Genomic DNA, 5,893 nt, shown 5'->3' with positions numbered 1-5,893 from the left:
GGTTAAAATTAAATACTAAAATTATGAACACCTTCCAGTGTCAAATTTTCCTTATTAACAGTAACTAATTAATTATTCATTATATTTGTTTTCTCGATTAGATACTAACCATAATAATACTAATTTTGATTATGGAAGTGAATTTTTAATTAAATATTATATACAAGACTATTTTCTAATGAACATAGATTAAAATTGTCAGTGACTAACAATTCTTACCATAATTTATATTGTTAAAATTATGAACACCTTCCAGTGTCAAATTTTCCTTATTAACAGTAACTAATTAATTATTCATTATATTTGTTTCCTCAATTGCATACTGAAGATAATTTTTAATGATTTATTCTTCAATACTATTAATTAAAAGTTACTCTTTAATTAATAGTATTGAAGAATTTGTTATTTTTATGTTTCCTATACATAATCATTAAAGAGTGTGCTACTTAATAAACAACAATAAAAATATCAGCATCTGAATGAAAATCGATTCTTGTATGAAGATTCATGGTACAGGTCATAGTCGTTTCAGCACGTGTTTCTATCAAAATAAAAATCTGATTTTCGACCGGCGGAACGGTTCGTTGACGGGGCCCAGGCAAGAACGTGGTGAAAATAATGGCCCCGCCGTTGCTTTTCAGGCCCAAGTACGATGGGGAAATACGTCGCCCGCATGCTCGCCACTCGTGGATTACCGGGCTAATAAAGTCCTCCCCATAATCCAGCCTGGAAGTCTAGCTGACCGAGGAACAGGCATAACTCGGCACGAAATGAACCGTGGCACAGGTAAATGGGTCCTGAAAAGACGGTTTTCCCCAACGATTTTTCCGCCTTTACGAATGTTCGATCCCCCCGAAACTGTAAACATTCCTCGTTATAATCAATCAATCTTCTTAGAACACACTCAATTCATCCCTAAATCTAGGCCCATATTACGTATCTCGAGTAATCAGTGCTATAAATTTAGGTTATGTATGAGAGATCTACCTGTTTTATCCCTACACCTAGATCCACAGTAGATATTTCAGTTAAATAATCAGTGGTATAACTACAGAGTAAATGTCTAAATTAATACCCATTTCATCCCTTACACTTAAGTCCACATTAGACACTTCAGTTAAGAAATCAGTGCTATGTCTTAAATGTCTAAATTAATACCCATTTCATCCCTTACATTTAGCTCTACATTAGAAACTTCAGTTAAATTTGTAGGTAGTTTAGTTAGTTGGTAAGTTCACCTAATCAGTGCTATAATTTTATGGTAAATAACCAAATTCATATACCCTTTTCATCCCTTATACTTGGATCCACATTAGACACTTTAGTTAAGAAATCAGTGCTATGTCTTAAATGTCTAAATTAATACCCATTTCATCCCTTACAATCTACTTAATTGTCTAAATTAATACCCATTTCATCCCTTACATTTAGATCTACATTAGAAACTTCAGTTAAATTTGTAGGTAGTTTAGTTATATAGTTGGTAAGTTCACCTAATCAGTACAATAATTTTAAGGTAAATAACCAAATTCATATACCCTTTTCATCCCTTACACTTAAATCCACATTAGACACTTCAGTTAAGAAATCAGTGCTATGTCTTAAATGTCTAAATTAATACCCATTTCATCCCTTACATTTAGATCTACATTAGAAACATCAGTTAAGTTTGTAGGTAGTTTAGTTAGTTGGTAAGTTCACCTAATCAGTGCTATAATTTTATGGTAAATAACCAAATTCATATACCCTTTTCATCCCTTACACTTGAATCCATATTAGGTACTTTAGTTAAGTAATCAGTGCTATCATTTTAGGGCACATATGCAAAGTCCTAACTATTTAATCCCTACATCTAGATCCACATTAGACACTTTAGTTAAATTATCATACCATCAACAAGCTCTAATCTTATTTTTCCTAAAAGCAGTTCTTGTGCAAATTTTTAGTGGTTTAACTATATGGTAAATATCCAAATTCATATACCCATTTCATCCCTTACACTTGGATCTACATTAGACAATTTAGTTACATTATCATACCATCAACAAGCTCTAACATTATTTTTCCTAAAAGCAGTTCTTGTGCAAGTTTTTAGTACTATAATTGTAGGGTAAATATCCAAATTCATATATCCATTTCATCCCTTACACTTAGATCTACATTAGACACTTCAATCAAGTGATCAGTGTTATACTTCTAGGGTACATATGCAAATCCACACCTTGGAGAAACTATTTGCAAAATTTCTTACAAATGAAAAAGGCTAGAGTGTTGAGTTTTAGTCTTCTTAAACTGAATATTATAATGTGTTCAAGGACATTTAAGAAGCAGGTTTATCGAGTAAGACTCACAATCGTTTGAACCCCTTTTCTAGATCCTAATCCAATGAAAGTGCTTCTTCGAGCCCCACCACTGCCCACTACCCCAATTAATCATGGATGTTTGCCAAGCATCTCAAGGCAGAGATTGGCGCAGTTTAATCCAATCCGACCCTCTCTAAACATCTCCCAGACGGTTTCTCAAGGCGTGGACTATTGGCTCGGAACACTCTGACAATTAGATTAGGTCGTTCAGGATAGCGATGGACGATATTTATCGATATATCACAATTTTTTTACCATTATTTTAGGAACTAATAATTACAGGTATTGATAATTTTTGTCAATATATCGATAATTTTTTACAAAAAAGAAAGCTACTTCAAAAACGAATAAATACAACAAATAATTGCGACGTCAGTCCCATCTGAATGATTGTTTTCTAAAGTTGCATTAATAAAGATTCTTACATCTTTCGATGCCTGTTAATCGTTTCGTATATTTACCAAGTCGTAGTACGTCGTTAGTCTTATGTCACTTTTTCCCCTAGTGGAAGCCGAGTTTGTTCGTAAGGGTACACGAGGCATATAAGCAACGTGACCGAGAATCTCATTAAAGGTGCACCCGGACAAGGTGGGCACAGGCTGATCACCACGTGCTCGCCAAATTTTTCTTCCCTGGTGGAGATTTATACGACTGACCGTCGAGTTTCTGACATGTGTTCGCCAGGAGTGGTGTAGCTGATTGCCAAACAGGTAAATAGCACGTGCTTTGGGGGACGCCATCGACGACACGGCTGGTCGGCTACGCCATAAAACTGAAGCTTACTCTTCAGTTGAGGGGTAGTGGGGGGGGGGGCACCCAGCGATGGTGGATGTTGGCGAACAGTTAGATCGATTGATCAGAATTGTGTGGAATTATACGTGTCATTTTTTGAAGGACAGTAGATCCTCGATGAGTGTTCGAAGGCGTTTTGGCACTGACTAGGAAGGGTACCTAGGTGTAAAGCAGCGTCTGCACTATAAGAAGTTATATAAGAAAGTTATAAAATTTGTTAGAAGAACAGAAAAAAAATGTTATGTAATATAAGTGTGACGCCATTGTTAATAATGAGATTCGAAATGTAGGAATTTGTTATGGACTTGTTCAAAAGGTATCATTTTGTAATAAGTTATTAAAACATGTTGTATAGCGAAGATGTATAACAATTTTTTATATAACATTCTTTTGTTATATTGTGTGGACGCAGCTTAACACTGAGTTTTTGATGAGGTTTAGCATAGTGATAGAGTTTGGAATTGCTGGGCCATTAGTTTATGAAATATTTATTGTTCAGTGTCGAACACTCATCGAGGATTTATTGTACTGAAATGTAAGGAAACTAAGAGATTGGAAGTTTTTATATTAATTAACAAGAATCACATTAGCCTATAAATTGTTAACGTTTTTCTCCAAAATTTTGCATGTATATTCTGAACGTGAAAAATATCGAAAAGAAGATATGGTGGTGTTAAGTATAACCCCCATAAGATCTTGACTTTTTTTCTTAGAATATTAATGAAAATTTCTTCGGCAATCCTTTGACATTCTTTTCAAAAAGAAATATGGGGAAAGACATTTTTACCCTAAAATCGAAGTTTAATTTTTAATTATTTTTAAGATTTTTAGTTTAATTTCAGGGATAGTAATTAGAAGATTCTTTAAATAAGAGTCATAGTGGAATACATATTATTGAAACAAGAATGGTAGAAATATTCGAATAATGGTAATCTAGATGATTTCTACTATTCTGTTTTCATTAGGGAACGGTTAAGACGCTTTGCACGGTGACACTGCTGCCTGTTTGGCAAACTTCGAAAGAAGCATTCCCTCCTGCAAAATCTAATCACCAAAGTCAGCTAGGTAATTCGGATTAACCAACCGGAAAAATATTTGCGTTGAAAACAATAGGCAGATTAGCTACTACTGTTTCCCTGCGACCGTTAGTATCTCTATGCGCTTCGAGTGCACGAACTGACGTTCCTTGGATTGTCAGTGTGACTTTTATTATTGTACTACGTTCGAAGAAGAAATCTGTCATTTGAAAAATATAAATTTAATACAAAATTAATAATACCCGATGAAGCACAGGCGAACGTGTAGAATTATTATTATTATTTATTTTACCTTGAAACTAATATATTTTTTCTTCAAGTAACAATAATTTTCCAAATATTTAATTTAAATTGAAACTAGTATATTTTAAACTACCTTCTATGAAATTATTTAAATCGACATTAATATACTGTGGGCAAGAAGAGTATTGGCATATATTCAACTTTTTAAATAATTCTAAAAATTTTTAGGTTATTTCGTGCAAAATTTCTATTACTTTACTTGTATTCAATTCCAAGTATTATAATCCTCAAACAATATCATATCTGTTAATATTAGATAGGAATTCTGTTGAATGTATTTACTATAAGCAAAGTTGGACAAATTCTAAATACGAAATCTAAATCATAATTACAACCTAATTGCAATGTAATTGAAAGACAATTACAATTACAATTATGTACATTGCAATTTTACAGTTACATTCTAATTGTAATTGTTTTACAATTACATTCTAATTTTAATTGTCTTGTAATTACATTGTAATCGTAATTTACATACATTTTGTAATTAGATTACATTTTGCCCAACTCTGCTGTAAAATAATATTTTAATAATACTAAAATATTTAATAAAATAACAATAATCTATTATGAATGTTTAAGAGAATTTTCAGCTTAAATAATGAAGAGATCGAAGTTTCGAGAATATCAGGTTTCATTTCTATGCAATATTAATTATGGGAGAATTTTTTTGTTTTAAATTGTAACACCTCTTTCATTGTAGATGCTGAATAATAAGATGTATTGATCGTAATAGGGCGATTATGATGTCCAATCCGCAGGATGAATAGAATAAGAAGGTAAAACGGGAGGAGTAGCAAGGATACTCTCCTCTCAGAGTGTTCGAACGGTCGCCATTGTGAAAGGCACTTGTCGCCATTCAAGAATCATAAAGACCATTCCGACCTACGAGTCTCGTGCCTCCCACAGAAGTCAAACGATGTTTTCTTCCCTTTCAAGAGGACTATTTATTTTCGTCTTTCTGATGGAAATTCTTATTATATAAAGTTCGTCCTTTCGAGATTCCCTCCGCCGTTTCAGAAGAAGAAATTTACTTCCGTTCCATTATATCTTTCTTCTTCAAAGTGTAAATATTGCAAATAATACAGAGACATTTCGAACCTACATTTGCTCATAATTAGACTGCGAATTTTATGCATTTATTGACTCCAAGGCTTTTTAAAAAACAATAAAAGACAACTTTTATCGAATCCAACGACTTTTCTATTTTATTTCTAACTTAATAACACGATTAAGAGAAGATAGATATTCCTATTTTTGTTCTTGTGTTTAAAAATTACTTTATAAAATTTTATTTTGCATAAAAATCCGCAGTCTACTCATAATATTTACAGTTACATAGTTAAAATTAATGCCTAAAAATAGAAAGTATCTTGTAAAAGACCCATTTACCCACCG

Source organism: Dufourea novaeangliae, unplaced genomic scaffold, assembly GCF_001272555.1.
Source record: "Dufourea novaeangliae isolate 0120121106 unplaced genomic scaffold, ASM127255v1 scaffold23, whole genome shotgun sequence".
Taxonomy (NCBI): domain Eukaryota; kingdom Metazoa; phylum Arthropoda; class Insecta; order Hymenoptera; family Halictidae; genus Dufourea; species Dufourea novaeangliae.
This window is presented reverse-complemented; position numbering follows the sequence as displayed.